This window comes from Drosophila gunungcola, unplaced genomic scaffold, assembly GCF_025200985.1.
Source record: "Drosophila gunungcola strain Sukarami unplaced genomic scaffold, Dgunungcola_SK_2 000001F, whole genome shotgun sequence".
Taxonomy (NCBI): domain Eukaryota; kingdom Metazoa; phylum Arthropoda; class Insecta; order Diptera; family Drosophilidae; genus Drosophila; species Drosophila gunungcola.
Window position 1 is genome coordinate 2,234,495 of NW_026453197.1, and position 17,699 is coordinate 2,252,193.

Sequence of the window (17,699 nt, forward strand, 5' to 3'; positions counted from 1 at the left end):
ATGTCATTACTGTAAAGTTGCCAAATACTCCCTATTTACGCGAAACTAAATATAATATAATGTAATAATCTGTAATTTCAAGGCTAATATTGCATTGAAGAGGCAGAAATAGGATGGATACGCCACTTTTAATGAATCGTTACAGGGAAAAAACAGGAATAAGCGGTTAACATTACTTTAGGAAGTTATATATTAGCATTGGATATTTTCTTTTTTTCTTTAAGTATAACAAATTTTAAAATACGAATTTTTAAAAGCCGTAAATAAAATTAAATTAAATTAAATAATAATTTGCCTTACAAACACCGGATGCTTTAAAAGGAGGACTGCAGCAAATATATAATTTCACTTTATGTGCAAGACTAATTAATGTATTCCATGGCAATAGTGATAGATGTCACAAGAACGTAAAGAAATTAAATGTATTGTGAATGATATTCCGTTTTTTAGAATTTTTGAAGTGTTATTTAGGGACATATGTTAAACAATTGTATTAAAGTCGTTGGAGAAAGACCTATTTTAATTGTAAAGCTTAACAAAAACAATGGTAAAATTTTTGACAGTTTGGTCACTTCTTTGAGATTGTTGTAAGTGACAAATTTTTAATTTTGATCAGTAAAGGGTAAAAAACATTTTAGTAATTTATTGAAAAATCTTAGAGTCTTCTTGAAATGAAGACGATCACTTTATTATTATTATTTATTTTTAGGTTTTGATTTTCCTAAATATAAATGGATTTTATTATTTTCTTCATACGGAATATGTTTTAATCAATGCATGCTGCCTCGCAGTCATAAATACTACGAAAATAGTTTTCTGTTGGAAAGCATCCACCGAAAATAATCTTTTCACATTGCTGGTTCTTAAAGACCCACCTGCGAAAACGGGCCGTACAAACGCCGCGTTTGGTTGGAGGAGCATCACATTTCTCTAAAAAATAACAAACTTGATTTCAGCCCAAAGACTAATTTAATGTATTCAAATTCATACCCTTCTCGTACGCAATGGTGACAGTGCAAAATAACACGAGAGCGAAAGTGACAAATGTTAATTTTAAATCCATGTTATATAGTCTTGTTCTGAATGTTGCCAAGCACTGAGAATCACTACAGTTTTGTTCACGGGTATAGTATGATAAATAAACATTATTAATAAATCTGATGATCGAATCGAAGTGTAACTAAACTAATTGTCATTTCCATGCAGTATTGTAATTTTTCAGATCCTTGTGAATAAAACATGTTTCTAACCATTAAAGCCAGTAAAATTAAACAGAAGTCCCCAAATCAGTTAGAAAAGATTTGTGGTATCTGATGACGATTCTGTCACCACATGCAAAGCCGTATTAGGCAGTTTTAATGTCCTACAAGACTTTATGTTACATTTTTATTTTGATTAACGAGTATTGATTTAATATCTTATGGCTTTTTGCAAGCTGCTACGCATTCTTCTCTTGATTCAAATAAGTTTGCTGTGGCATTACACCCGCCATATAACAATCTCTGACATATGGTTTTCTTAAAGACCCACTTGCGAAACATGGCCCTGCATCGTCCTGTCACGCTTGGAGGAGCATCGCACCTCACTGCAAATAACAATATTACCGAAAAATATGACTTATTTAAAGTTGTAAAAGTACCTTCATCGTAGGCCATGGTACTGGTGAAAAGTGTCACGAGAGCCAAGAAAATTAAAACGATTTTGGGGTCCATTTTTACCGTCTAATTCTTATAATAAGTTTAGAGCTTCTGAGAACTTCAAATGTCAACCTACGTGTTGAGTTTGAATAATCGAGTTGATATGGTACAATAAAAACCTTAATGTACAATAAGAGAGATGCTTTCTTAGAATTAAAGTGGAACTAAAGCAATGCTATGCCTTGACAGGACATTATACAATTTGTATCAGTTTATTGCGAATTATTGACTTTTGATTTAATGCATTTTTAAGAGTAATACCTTTATCGCTATCGATTTTGGGATCCATTTTACACAGTCTTTAGTTTTGAGCTTCTGAGAATAATCAGGTATGATTGATAGTATAAAAAGATTAAAGCGCACATTTGTCGTCGAATTGAAATGACTTGTAAACAATTTTTATGCCCTGGCAGGAGGTTGTAAAATTTACATCGTTAAGCATTAACATTCAATTAAAATAATCAAATTGTAATATGGTCACTTAAAAAGGCATCGTGGCATTTTAGAGGGTTCTTCATAAAATATACTATCTCAAACTAAGGGGAAGGTACGGTAAAAACCAAAAGGGTAAAACAGCTATCGAATTCGTATGTATATATGTACGCATAAATATATAAATGTCAATGTTATAACGTCTTATTAAGCTCTAATCTTCTGAGTATCTATACTTATCTATTTAAGAATCAATAAATTTTGTTTTCAATTTTAAACATAAGTTGATCGATTTCGATAGTGCGTCATTATTACCTGTTTAAAAATAAACGAAAAACTAGAAAGGCATTGAAGCTTATATATACTAGAAAAGAACTTAGCCTACAATATAAATAAATATGAAATATTGTATTGAGTACATCAGTTAGGATTGGTACTCAGAAATTATGTTTTTATAGAATGAAAATATATTTAAAATACCAAAAGCTGCAGGGACAGACGAAATTGCACTTGGTCCTTTTGGCACTGGAAAATTCACTGGCATTTAACCACCAACACTCGTCACCTAACCACATTCACCGAAACGTTGACCCAACAACAGGCCTACCCAACCCCACTTCACTGGGGCTTTATTGATTCGCTATTATGTTTTTACATTTTGGCGGCCGAAACTGATTTTTAATGCCCCCCAAAATCCATTTTGTTGTCCTTAATGGCCAGCAACCAGCGGGGCATATTTGCAATTTGTATGTCCCTGTTCATTAGGCGCGACTCCATTTTCACTGGTCACTGCGGTCAGCTTGGATTGGACTGTACTTTGGCGGGGTTACACTGAGTTCGGTTGGCACATACTAAATTTAGTGTACTGAACATTTTCTTATATCTTTTTTCTGCTTTATAAAAACGAGAGCATGCCGAGTGAATTGTTATTAATGTAAATATTTCAAGTTGCAGAATTGTGTTTTGGTTACCAGCTTACATGTATTGTATTTTGTTAAAAGTACACAATTTTTAAATGAATATGAAATGAATATTAAAAATTTATACTGGTATTGTTATTGATTTATTTCACAGGCTGACTGCTCCCGAATCACAACAGGCGCTTCAAAATGGGGGCTTCGATAAGCTTGCCAATGGCATTGGATTTCAATTCGAACACGTACTCAAACCCGAAAAAACGAACGTTGTGTACATTTTGGAGTGGGAGAGAGTTATTTATATGGGGATGAAGTCGAGTTGGCTGTTCTTCCAATAAGCCATTGATACGTTAATGTATGTCCTGACCCCTTGCCACTCCCTGCTTTATGTGTATGTGTGGTTACGTGTGCATGTGCAAGTGTGTTTGTGTCAGCTTAAGTTGGCTTTTTGAAGGATTTGTAGGAGTGAGCGCCGCGCCATGTTTATTTCCCGGTGGGAGTAGCAGGATTGCATTTATGAGTGTATAACGTATACGCACAGTGGAGGCTGGAGGCGTTTTTTCTTGTTTTATGGCAGTTAAAAAGCCAAAAACAGTTATTTGTTCTTTTGTTTTGGTAATCAATAGCAGTCCATACATCTCAACAATTAGCAGGACAAGAATGGGGAAGTCACTGGAGACCATTGAATTAGGATATTCTAAAATAAATGTTTAACATTATTTCAATACCGAAAGACCCCTTTCAATTCCCATGACGCACACAACTACACTGAGCTCATTAATTAAACATACACAGTTCATATAATTTCCAAACAATCAGAAACTATAAAGCGAAAACTTTAACCGCAAAAACCATTGTTGTGCCTTTTGTAATACAATAAGCTTATTAAGACCAAGACCCCTATCAATAATCATACCCCTACAATTACATTCAGTTCATTAAGTTGACAAAGACGGACGCATACATGTAGCCCACCCAAATTCAAATCTATTGACAATGTAATTAATGGAAACCCGAAAACATTTCGGGGCCAAAGTGCAAACATCAGCAACAGGAGCATCTATTTCGACTGTCGATAAACAAGGCAATGTGTGTTGTGTGCTCTCGGCCTGTTGTCTCTATGTAAATAGGCAATCGTGACACGCCCCCAGCTCCTCGATTCATCGTCGCAAATTCTACTTGCTTTCTAAGCGCAATGTTTATTAGAAATGCTAAAACGGAACACAAACAAGAACCAAACAAATATTTGTTTTTGACATTTTAGACAAATGCGCGACACAGCTGGGGCAAACCTGCTCCCCCCTCCCTTTTCGATTTTACCCCGAGCCAAATCCCCAGAGAGGTGTCACCAGTTGGATCAATCAAATCAGCCAATGAGCCATATGGAACCCAGGCGCCCACATCTGTGTGGCATCGGATTTCAGCAAAACTGTCGGAGTAAAATTCACATGAAAAGGACCTTTGTTCCCTGTGGTGCCAGCATGCTGCCGTGTTTCTGTGTGCATAATAAGTGAAGCCCCAGCCACATGCAAATGTGATTAATTACAGGTGCCGGCAATGAGAGATGTAAGCCCAACGGTAAACCAGGAATATAATTTTGGCACTGCTATTGGCGTAAATCAATATATTGCTCTACAAATTGAACAAAACCGTACCACAACATAAACAAGAAGCGACAGGGTAACCACAACAAATCGACATCAACTTTTCAGTCCAAAGAAAACTCTTGAAGTCTTGTACTTTTCTGTCTTGCAGCCAGGCAAAATCAAAAGACAAAAGTTTTTCAAAAACCGCGGCGCTCGAAACTTCTTCAACTTTGGCCGCAGAATGAAAAACAGCAACAACCACAACAAGGAGCCACATTAACGGCAGCCAAGCGAAATGACAACAGCAATCGGCGCTCATAAAGTTCAGAAAGTTATGTTGTTATATTATACTGATATCGGTTGTTGGTTAAGGCTCCCCCCCCCCCCCCCCCCCAACTTTTGAACCACTTCGGCCATCCTCATTCATAGGAAAAAGTTTTATGTTTCGTTTCGAGAATTGATGTTGAGGGCTGTAAGCCGGGGGCGAAGGCCATTGACTGCGGTTTTTAAAGTCAAAGCCAGCGAAAGGGAAACTGCTCCCCAAGTTGACAATGGAAATGGGATAAGAATCGAAAAGGAACGCTGAGTTTCACAGGTGTTTCCATTGTAAAATAATGTCATTACCGCTTCTTGGAAATTATTACGGATAAAAAGTTAACTGGAAAAGGTGGAAAAGCCAGGGGAAAGGGAAAACAGGTAAAATATGCACAATTTATCTCTAAGTTATGCAGAAAGTTAAAATGATCTTCTCCGGAAGATAAGTATTTCAACATTAAAAAATTTTATACAACAACTAATGCTCTGCGATTAAAATTGAATAATTGAACTTCAAATGGTTTTTTAAAATACCTGATTAATTGTAAGGATTTCCTTTATTCCTCTCATTTTTGGAATGCTTTCTTATTGCTAAATAAACGACAATAAGAAATGCAAAATTTGTAAATAAGTAATTCACAATAAGGGAACTCAAATATATTTCATTATTGGGTAATACGAAAAGCTTGGATATTGCCATTCCTGTTCAGTTTTCATTAACCACAACCAACTCGGAACTAGGGCCATAAATATTTCACATATCGTTGCTGTTCGCCAGCAATTATATTGCCGCACTGCAAATATCGAGGCAAGTGAAGCATGAGCAAAACCGAAAGCGAAAACGAAAAATTGAACAGAACCCTGAAAGCCGGGAAAATCATTTTCAATTTCATTTATGAAAGCAAATAAATTTTTCAATTGGTTTTATTCGGCCATTTTTACCCTAACCCTCTCGCTTTCAGCCGCCCAATCTCCTTTCACTTTCGCTTTGAGCCTGGCAAACAAATAGAAATTCCGAAAGGCCGAAAGCAGACAAAATCAACTTCTTATAAAGCTGCTGTCGTCGAGGGAATCCTTTTTACTTTCCGTATGTTCCCCCCTCGCCATTGCCCCAAAATAAAAGCCTGCTCAATGTTAGGCCCACGTAAAGGCCGTAAAACGGGGCGTGGCCAAGGTGTTTACTTTCTCGCCCACCTTATTCCTACCAGAGACATTTAATAAGCCGCCTAAGCGAAGGCTCACCGCCGAAACTCTCGCCAGGAACATAGACTTGTGGCCTGTGCATATTTCATACCTCAACGCCCACTTATACCCGAAAACTCCGGTTTAGGTCTGTCGTTTGGGACAGAATTTAAAGACACGCACGACTTGGCCTGGTCGAAAGTAGCCTCTGCTGTTCTGGCCATGGTAAGAGAGAGCAACAAGCTAACAGCTTTCAGCACATAGCTTTCAAAGGTATGCTTTAGGTTAAATTCTTGCAGACACTAAACTAAATAAATTCCTAAAATTATTCAAATTTTAAATTTTATTTAAAACTATTTATTTATTACACTCACTCAATCATATATTGGGGGAGTTGACTTGTTCACAGAGTGAGAACATAGTTGTTTGGATTAATTTGTTTTCAATTCAGTGTTTGTTTTCATTGATTAAATTAACCAGAAATCCATTTAAATATTTGGGTATATTTGTATCAACTCAAATGTTAGAGATAGTTAAATAGCACAATGCAGAAAAATTGCTTAGAAGGGGTATCTTTTAGCCGAATATTGCTAATATAACTCTAACCGTGTGTGCTGAATTCGAAATTAGTTTCGCTCGGATGCGAAATTATGGCGCCTCACCATTCATTTTCCCCCCACTAAGATTTATCGACAAACGAATTTCCCTCTGCGAACTGCTTTCTTTTGCCGTTCCTTTGCGTTTGATGCGCGCGGGCTTTCAATATAAAATAAAAATATTTCATTTTGTATTAGCTCGACAGAGAGAAGAAGACAATGAGTCAGCGGAGAAAACGAAGAAAACGTAGAAAATCGAAGCCGAACTCCGACGTTTGCAGGTTAAATAAGGCAAAAAGAATGTGTGCACAAATTGGCTGTCCATTTGCGTCCCCTTTGTTCATAATTAGATTTCCGTTTCTCTAACTCTAAACAATTTCCCATTTAAGCAACTTTTTCATTGCTGCCCAAGGCGATTCCTATTTAATTGGCTGTCTAATACTCGTGTTGTTTCTCGTTCTCTTTGCTTGAAAGTTCGCCAATGGAATTTCGAATAATAATTTACCAACAATTTAAATGCGTCCTAAGGGCGCCAGCAGGCAGGACCCTTGACTTTTGCCATTTTAAGGTGGACACGAAAATGTTGCTTAAGCTCTTCATTGTGTTTTACATTAAAGAGATACATTTCTATCCGCTAAACCCGAGATGTGATCATTAAAACCAAATGAAATTCATGAGACGGCCTCAACTTTGAAATTATTGCGCAAGATTAATTTTTTCCTAGGGACTGCAGCCTGATGTCAAAACTTTTTCAGAGAGAAAAAGAAAGCAAATAGCGAAAGACCGCCAAACATTTTCTAATTGCCCTCCAAGGAGTCTCTGGTGTCCCCAAGGATCTGGTGATTAACATAAAAAATGATTTGCAACAAATTAAAAATTGCCCAGCTGGGAGGCGTTCACATCGAAAGTCGCTACAGACAAATGACAAATGGTAGAAAATCTCTAAGCGTTTAATTAGGAACATTTTTCAATGCATTGATAAAGGAAAATACAAATAGAAACACAGGATGCAACTGGAAACTGGTGCCACCGGAAAACGAAATACAAATGCCCAGTTTATGGCCATTCAAAGTTGGCTTCACTGTAGCCAGAACTTTACAATCTTGGCAGGACTTTCCTAATTGTTCCTCCGAGCAGCTCGGCCACTTCACCCCTGCTCGACCACCTCCTGCTGCTGTCAATAATTAGAGCTGGGAATTTCCTCCGTTCCCTTGGGTTTTCCCAAATAGATTCCGGTCTCCAGGCTGGCACGCGGATTACTCGGAACGTGGCTGCTAAGCGCCTCTAATGCCACTCTGCCGTCTGGAATGGGCCAAAAGGAAGCAGGCTCACTTCCGGCTGGTTGGAGTGTTGGCTGGTCCTTGGTTCTGCAGTCCACCAGTTAGCAGTTGCTGGCCATTTCTTTTCATTATTTGGCGGCATTAGTGTTGACTTATGTTGCTGCCCATTGACTTCGCACACGCCAGCCATCTTTCCTCCTAGATAAACACTAAAAATCTCAAAACATATTTATTGAATCGAATTGTTTTCGCGTACCTTAACTATTTGGGCCATCAGAGTCATAGGGAATTTTAATTGCTAATTGAATGAAACCATTTCGAATTTATTTATATTTTTGTGTAATAAGCTTAAAATTAATTCATTGTTTTGCAAAAATCCAATTAGGACCCATTTTCATTGAATTTTGTAAAGCAGGATATACTAATGCCAAACCAGTTCGGTTGAAGTCAACTCCTTTTAATTATATGTCTCATTATCATACTAATTGCGTTTCCACCATCATAAATAATAATTTAATTCAAGGTATAATTTATTGAAAAATCTCTTGACTGTAAATCGTATAAATTAAAGCATAACAATTGACAGCCAGAGCAAAACGTGAAACAATAGCAAGATTCCATAAATTACCTTTCAGATGGCAATCTATTCCGGAACTCTCGATTTGAGTTAATTTAAATTAATGGAAAGGTAAAATCAAGGCTATGAACAAATGGTGCAAAGTCATTTTATTTATTTAAGACGTGTTGATAAATAATTGAAGTAATAGTCATTAGAAACCAGTATAAATAAGTGGAAAAAAATTGACTAATAATATGGTAATGTTTTCAAATAATATGAACAAAACGGAATAGGGCAATACTAATAAGTTTATGTATGCCACACACTCGCTCACGCAATAATTGCGCCAACTTGAATGGATGTGGCAGAAAAATCTTGGAAATTGCCACACATAATTATGTAAATGAGTTTTCCACCCCAACTCCGTCCGATTGGCGGCACCGAATGGGGTTGGGTGCTGTAAAGACACATTTTAATTACCAAGAAAATGTAAATTAACCAACAAGAGACAGCAAACAGACAAACAGGCAGCAGCGACATGCCGCGGCTAACAGCAAAAGGCCATAAAACCCAAATCTCATACGCAGGATACGTGTGTCAGTGAGTGTGTGTGTGTGTGTGTGTGTCTGTTTTCGTGTCGCTGTGTGCGAAAGTTTGTCGCTCCCTGCAAATGGCTGCGCATCTGTGATAACTTTACCCCCAAAATCCCCTGCCCGAACCGAACTCCCCCCGCGGCATATCCCAACCATGAAAGGGACACAAAAAAAGCATTTATGATAATAAAAATGAAATTTAAAGCGTATTTAGGGATGTACGGTCACGGCCCGAACTAAGCAGCTTTAATGCATCTTTTCCCCGTCACTCGACTGCCATAATTATGGAAAAATATAATGGTATTTCATGGGAGTGCGTGGTGTGAGCTAGAAGCCGACACATTCACAGCTTTACACGCCCCATTAGAACTTTGACAGTTTGACAACTTCAGATATCCAAACTTGTTCCTTATATCTTTTTTGCCTACCCAATCAATTGACTTTCAACTTTTTTCATGTGTCATGTGAGTGTGAATTGAAGTTTAATTGAATGTTTTAATTGACATTGAGGTATGAGGTATGCACATTCAATAGAAAAGCTTTATAGTAAAAATATTTTTAGGATGTTATGGTAAATTATTATATTGTTAAACAACACATTTTAATATATTTTTTTATTTGGTGATATTTAAAATTGTTCAAGCAATAAACTTAAACGATAATCCTTACATAAAATCAACTATAAAAACAATTATAATGTTTTTACATTTAAAACTTAATAAAACAATTGGTGCCAAATTAACTTGTTAGACAAGCCACATGAATATTTTCCTGAACACATTTATTTCCAATTGCTGTAGTTTTATTTATCTGAAACCATCGTTTCCGATTCGAATTGCAAATAGTTGAGTGCTTCCTCTGTTCCGTTCGCCAAAGAATAAACCACTAACCGCTAAATAATTTAATTCAATTCAATTAACAGTGTAACTTTGGTGGCAGAAGCGGAGCTTAACAGAAACAATTAAATAATATAAACTAAAACCGTTTAAGCCATTAAATCAGTTCACAGCAATGCAGGGTGAAAGGGCGCAACAACTACTGGCCAACGAACGAACAAAGTGGGCCAACGAAGCATTTTTATCAGCATGAAAATTGTAAAAATATGCAAAATAGTCAGCTGAAAAAACTGCATCGTACTTAGGGGAAAAGTTTAGGGTAAAAAACGAAAAAGAACGATTTCACTAGGGCAATTTGTTTTGCGTTACATATCATGGCAGCAGTATAGATTTTTGTGTCACACCACGCTCGACTAATGACTGGAAAATTAGTTCAACATAAAACTTAATTGGTCAGCTGGGTGGGTGGCAAAGTGCCATCCAATTTGGCCGGCTCGAGGGTCAAGCTGTCAAGTGAAAATCGAACCCAAATCTTTAGCCCTACGTTTCGTTCGATGTCAAAGGACCGATCCCCAACCCTTTTCACCAGCCAGCCAACAGCTGTGGGAACATCCTGTGTGGGACTCGACATAACAATAACCATTTTCGGCTCACACAGCCAAAAGTACAGAGAGCCGGGACTTTGTGCGCTTATGCTGAATGCCGGGGCATAGATAACGTATACGCAGTGTGCTACAGAGGACAGAGGGATTGGGACTCGTACTCAGCACCAGCACCACTGGCATGTCAATCAACAACTGTGCTACTTGTTCGGTTCTGTTGTTCTTGCGCTGCCTGAAGTTCGAGGTGGGCTGAGCGGCAAACGGGAAATTGAGTTTGCACTCAAAAAAAAAATATAAGGAAAGAGGAAAGAGGAGCGTTATGCCTTGGGCGCCTTAAAGTTGTTTCACTGGGCAAGAGCACCATCCCAATTCGCTTTCTCACGAATTATTTTGTTGTTTTATTTTTCCCCTGCGTCACGCATCTCTGGCAATTGGCAGGCACACAAAAATCAATTGATAACAGGTGGCGTTGGCACAGGAAACGACCTGGCTTTCTCCTTTACAAGGAAAGAGTCAACGGCAAACCTGAGACAGGCATAAAAATCGTTATGAAAACACATAAAAATTTAAAAACTCTCCCGGCCCTTCAGCCCGTGTGTGTGTGTATGTTGCTTTCGTATGGAAATGCTCGGGGCGGCGTCACTTGTGTGTTGATATTAAGCTAAAAGGGCCATTAGCTATAAAAATACTTAAGATGGAAATATGCGCAATGCCGCGGGGCATTCGAGTGGCAGAAAGAACATAACACGGAAAGCAAAAGTCGCCTCCAGAAGAGGAAAAAAGGGAGGGAAGGGAAAGGGAAGCCAAACGACTCGGCAAACTGTCACCGAAGTTGTCAACAGCAGAGGCAGTGAGATTGGATTGCCAGTGTCTGCAACACCGCCAGGTAAATACAGCCATAGGAAAGTGAAATGTCCATATATCTTAGCTATGCCCGTTTCTATCTGGAAATGGCGTTAACATCCTGCTAACACTGCGTATGCGTAATATATGGAAAAAGGCTTATTAACGGCCCTGTCAAAGTAAGATGCAATGGGCCACAATTTACCAGTTGAGGACCGAGGTTTCCCATCACATCAATTAGTTGTCAAAAGCATTTATTTTCCTCCCCATTACTTGAAAGTAGTGTCTGTGGTCAGGCCAAAAACATAATTGCAACTTCGTGGCAGACCATACACTTATGCACGACTGGCAAGGGATGAAAACAATTTAAATGTTAAATACATTTATGCTAATTTGAGCGCAGTCCAAAATAGTTAAATTGCCTTCAATTGCGCGTATTTAAGGACGTTCAATTTACTTTCCAAGCCCCGACTCTGTTGTTCCCATAATGGCATTGACAGCCCTTGCGATTCCCGCGGGTTCCGCGGCAGCGTTTTCAATTTAACTTTTTGCATAGCCTTTAATAACTTCGCATAGTTTAAAAGCCGGGCCATTTCAACATTCTGGCTGTTAGTGCAGGTTCTGTTTGTGAGGGTCCCACATGTTTGCATTACCCCAGCCCAATTCAGTCTGCCCAGAACATGGAAGCTTTTTCCGAGTGCAGCTTCTGAGTGAAAAGTGACTTTTCCGAGGTGAGCATGCGCCTTGGGTAAAGAAAAAATAAATTTAAAGAGCTGCTGAGCAGCAGGAGTTGGACTAACTCCAATTTTTGTTTCCTGCTTACACTGCCAACAAATTTGTATTTATTTTGACATAAATTCAAATTTTATCTGATCGGTCGCATGACAAGTTTGGTCATAACCTTGTATGAGACAAAATATTAAATCCGCACAAGCAAATATTCACTTAAAATCTTCTTCAAAAGCAATACGAGTGTATTTTAAATTTGTCGCCTACTTTCATTGTCTAAAGATGGTATACTGTTTGTATTGAGAATAGCTAGTAACCAGTGATTAAGTTTTATTGGTATTATATTTCTGAGTTAGACAAAAGTTGTTTAATACTTTTCGAAAGCATTAAAATTATCAAATAGCGATTTAACATATCGCTTAAGAGATGGTTTCATTAACTTCAAACGAGTTAAATATTTTAGTTGCGTTTGTAATAACCTATTAACTTACCAATTACCTTAATAAATGACACCACCGACTCCCTTAACACAATTTGTTCTTCCACATCACTTGATTGACCATTAGACCCATCAAACCAGCATTAAGGTAAAACTCACTGAAAGCGCAAGCTAACTGGCAATCAATTTGGAAATTCCGGAGCATTAAATGCTGGTCAGATAAGCCCCGATGCACTTCCCAAGTCTTCTCCTGACCACAAACACACTGTGTTGTCCGCAATTAACAGAGTTTAATCAGGGTAAGCACGGTTACCTGGGGCTCAAATGATTCACTAATTGTCATTACCTGGCCAACGGCTCCCGAGACTGGATGCAGTGTGGTCCCGTCCGGACCAGTCATTTCTTTTTTGTTTTGTTCAGTTCGGTTCAGTCATTAAAAGGAAAAACAAACTTAATGCCTGACTAATGCCCGAGCAGGAAAGTCGGAGGAGAACAGGAATAAGAGCAGTCACGGTGGCAGTGTTGAGCAAATAACCAACAAGCGGCGTCATAATGATAACAACGAGGAGTGCGTCCACAGCTGCAGGTGCTCTTCCACACACAGCCATTTACACTTAAAAAAATACTATACTCACTGTGCTGAGAGAATAATATAAGCCCAATGTGTTTATCTGCCAGCCAAGTACTCCTAAAAGTAATCCGTTATTATCAGCTTGTTTACAATTTTTAACAGCATGTTGGTATGCTAGTTTTTACTGAGGCAATTAGTAGCAGTCGAATACGACTTAAGCAACTTATAAAACCATTAGTAATGGCAGAAATTGCATCGGAGCCGGCATTTTTAAGGGGCAAATCGGATTTACGCACGCGATGCTGCAGGAAGCGAATGTCCTGTCCGGCGATGTCCTGCCGCCACCTCTCCTGCACGACAGGTGCCCTCGAGCATGCGACTTGCTGCGTGCCGAAGTGTGCTCGTGTGTGGGGGACTTGTTATCCTGGGCATTAAATTGTTTGTACATGCAACAGACAGGACAAGAAAACACGACACAAAGGAACAGGAGGCGGGATATAAGTCAGCCTATTTGCCTGATAACAATAACAAAAGCTCTAACAAGCCATGTGAGTTCAGCAGGAGGAGGGGCTGCAAACTTGGTCTGGTGGATGATGGAGCTTCGATACAGGGTCTGGAGTTAGGCCAGAGAATTACAGTAAAATATGTGCATGGGGGATTATGAAGTTCTCGTATTTCCAAAACAATACTTCTCAGATATTCAATACAAATTTTTGTTTTTCTTAAAAGCTAACAAATTTGAATAAGAGAATATGTACCTATCATGTACACTTTTCGTATTTAAGCTTTGGTGGCTTTTTCCTTTCGTAAAATTGTTTCAAGAAGGTTTGGATTAATGTCAACCAGAAGCTTTGTCGGCATTGTCTTATAATAATTGGCATTGCTCTCTTCACAGTTCCCCATCACCTCAGCCAAACTTCTTCAATTAGCCACATCTAAAAGTGACACTTATAACACGCCCATTAACCATTCTTTCGTCTTATCTGGCGCTTTAAGTGTCTGCCACAGGAATTTGTATTGGCATGACAAATTATCTGCACTCCTTTGATGATGCCACATTCCCGAGAACATTCCTCAAAAACGAGACAAGTTAGGGGGAGTTAACTCCGAAATCCAGGGTCTGCCAGGTACTAACACTACCATTTATGGAGGTGTGCTCTTAGTTGAGATTCGCCGGAGCGTGAAATATTTTATTGCCGATATAAATCTTGTTTATGCTCGGAAAGAATGAGAATGAAACTTGGCCAGAGGCAAGGATGCCAGACCATACCCCTCCCACTTGTTCACCCATTGCGCTCACTGACTTGGCTGATGTTTTTATCGGCAAAACCGAAACCAAAAAATTCGATTTAACTTAATCGAATTTGAGGCCCCGTAGAGTGTGATTCAATTCTTGGCTTGCCTAGACACTTTTTCCCAATATGTCGCCATTGTCACACAAGTAGGTCGGCGGACCAGGGAAAAGGGCAAAATCCGGGGGCGAACTCAACTGGTAGGGAGCAGTATGGCAGAGGCAATAACAGTGCAAAATTGAAAAGTAAATGTGAAAATCGTGTTTTAAATGCTTTCAACGTCAGGCCACTGCGACGGCAAAACACTTTCGACATTTTGGCATTTATCAAGCTTGGATTCGGCTAGCAAAACAATTTTAAATTTGTTGCCTCGGCAAAGTCAAACTAATTGAAATGTTTGCCTTGGTCAAAGTAACACATTGGGACAGAATATCTCAGAAGTCCGTAAGTGTAAGTTTTTTTTTTTCGTTAAGAACGGATAAGAGGACTCAGGCTTATTGTGTGACTGTTTTATCAAGGGCCGTAGAAAGTTGAAAATTGTCAAGTACTCTTTTAATTTACTTTATTGTTGAGTGCAATCAAGTCATGATTCTTCTAAACTAATAAGGAATATAATGTAGAATATATTGAGCCAAACACATTTAGTTAAAAAGAGGGTATTAAAAATAAAAACGTAAACTTTTTTTAAGTTATAAAATAAATGATATCTTAGCTTTTAGTTACCGAAGAACTAAACAAAAAATTAAAAAACAGAAAAGTTATAATTTTTTTCATTTATTTTTCCGATTGTTCCTATGAGAGCTATATGATATAGTCGTCCGACTTTGATGAAATTTAATCCGTAAATCGGAAATATTTAACCATTACTAAATGTCGAAGAACTAAACAAAAAAATAAAAAACAGAAAAGTTATAATTTTTTTTCATTTATTTTCCGATTGTTCCTATGGGAGCTATATGCTATAGTCGTCCGATCCGGCTCGTTCCGACTTATATACTACCTGCAATAGAAAGACAACTTTTGGGAAAGTTTCATGCAGATAGCTTTAAAACTGAGAGACTAGTTTGCATATAAACGGACGGACAGACGGACAGACGGACATGGCTAGATCGACTCTACTAGTGATGCTGATCAAGAATATATATACTTTATAGGGTCGGAAACGTCTCCTTCACTGCGTTGCAAACTTCTGACTGAAATTATAATACCCTCTGCAAGGGTATAAAAAACGGGTTTAGTGGACAGATAGTATGGCGGATCGAGCTAAATGAATACTTATCCTAATAAATTGGTTGAATCAGACGGACATGGCTAGATCGACTCTCCTAGTGATGCTGATCAAGAATACTTTAAAGGATCGGAAATGTCTCCTTCACTGCGTTGCAAACTTCTGACTGAAATTATAATACCTTCTGCAAGGGTATAATAAGTCTGCTGTTTTTTATTTTTTTTAGTTCTTCGACATTTAGTAATAAATATTAAATATTTTAGAGTAACGGTTTAAATTTCATCAAAATAAATTTAAAAAAAATTAAATATTTTTATTTTGATATTTTTTTTTTAATTCTTTTTGACTTATTAATAATTTGACTGTTCAGAATTACGCTTTTAATTTTGTTACAATCGGATAACGATATCATATAGCTGCCATAGGAACTATCGAATAATTGGGCTGCAAATCATCATAGCCTCAATGTTTTTAAACATATACGCAAGTTAATCATAATTTTAATGTTTTCAAGATTATTTAATTTTTGCAATAGCTGCGAGGGTATATGAACTTTTGCTTGCCGAAGTTTGCTTCCTTTCTTGTTTAATTGTAAAATAAATAATATCTTAGCTTTAAGTTACCAAAATCTGTGTTTAGATGGACAAATAAACAGATAGTAAGGCGGATCGAGCTAAATGAATACTTATCCTGATAAACTGGTGAAAATTACTAATCCTGAACATATGAAAAGGTTGCCCTGCATCTGTTGCGTGAAATAATTACGCAAATGCTTTAAATCAAGCCAGCTAAAGACCGCGACTAGCCAGCTTGAGCTGCGCTCATTAGGAGTCGCTCGACCGCAGGACAGATGGAAATGAAGTCCTTTTCCCTTCGTCGCTTTTCCTGCCCTTTCCGCGGTGTCATTTGCTGCTCATGAGCGTGTTGAAACTGCGTTGAAATGCAAATGTCGCAGGCCATGAGGCAGCCCGCTTTTTCCGCTTCTACGCTTTTCCTCCTCTAAACCAGGTCCAGTGCTTGCAGCAAATGGAAATGCTTATAAATTATGCAAGGTGTTTTTTGTTTGTGGGAGGGAGGACATCTGGCGGACAGCAGACACTGCCATTGTGTTCATCCTTCATTTGGCAGGACTTGCTGCACTTCTCGGGAAAGGGGTTTCGAGGGGGCTGGGCTTGTCGTGTTGATTCTGGCAGTGTTGTTGTTCTCCTAATAGCTGCGAGCATTGACTTTTGTTTGTGCTTGTGTTTGTGTTTGTGGCTCGTCACCAAACAGGACTAAGGCTGGCTTTGGCAGGGACTCAAAAGTCGGGAGGTGGCGGGGCAGCTGACAAAGAGTTGTCAGATTTGCATCACAAAGCAAGTATCCTGCGGCTGGGTTTTTGGCAGCTGGTCGTAAACAGTGCTTAAAGCTAAAATGACCCATTTTAAAGCATATTGCATATTAAATAAACTCTAGCGGGCGATATTATATTCAGCATTTCAATGCATGCAAATGTCAGCGGACAGATCTAAAAGATTGTTGCTCACTTGCGCAAACAGCTGCATTGCGCCTCAGTGCACTCCGAAAAAAAGTTTTCTTTTTTTTTAATGTAATTACAATAGCCCAGAAATTCCTAAGAAAAAGTAGTAAGCAAATTTATTTTAAAATTGGCCACGCCCTTTGTGCTAAAAAAAATGTATATAACATTTGATTGCTTAAAAAAATCCTCGATAAAACTTCATGATTTTAAAGTCCGGTTGCATTTGTCCGACTTTAATCGTAATACCTTTAATATTTCACTCAAAAAGCTAAAGATATATCTTTTGAATATTTTATGTAAAATCACACCTTTAAAAACTGCAGATTATTAAATCCATGCCTATTTTAAATTCTTAAAAGCAGGTTACAAAAACAGGTGTGTGTTTTTCATCTCGAAATGTGTTTTTTTCCTGCGTGCAGTGCCTGCGACAATTAGCGTGATTTTCAACGGCTGATGGAGCCGGGATAGGGCTTCGTTGTGAAA

At 38.2% G+C, this 17,699-nt stretch overlaps 2 long non-coding RNA genes across 2 annotated transcripts; both read right to left on the minus strand.

Annotated features, from left to right (window-relative positions):
- Window positions 1-681: 681 nt before the first annotated feature.
- LOC128262338 (uncharacterized) lies at window positions 682-1,122 on the minus strand. Its single transcript, XR_008268338.1, has 2 exons — window positions 991-1,122; window positions 682-930 (listed from the first exon to the last, which is right to left on the minus strand). It is a non-coding gene; the product is annotated as an uncharacterized LOC128262338 (long non-coding RNA).
- A 178-nt stretch (window positions 1,123-1,300) lies between these two features.
- LOC128262337 (uncharacterized) lies at window positions 1,301-1,795 on the minus strand. The gene is made up of 2 exons (XR_008268337.1): window positions 1,640-1,795; window positions 1,301-1,585 (listed from the first exon to the last, which is right to left on the minus strand). It is a non-coding gene; the product is annotated as an uncharacterized LOC128262337 (long non-coding RNA).
- Window positions 1,796-17,699: the final 15,904 nt, after the last annotated feature.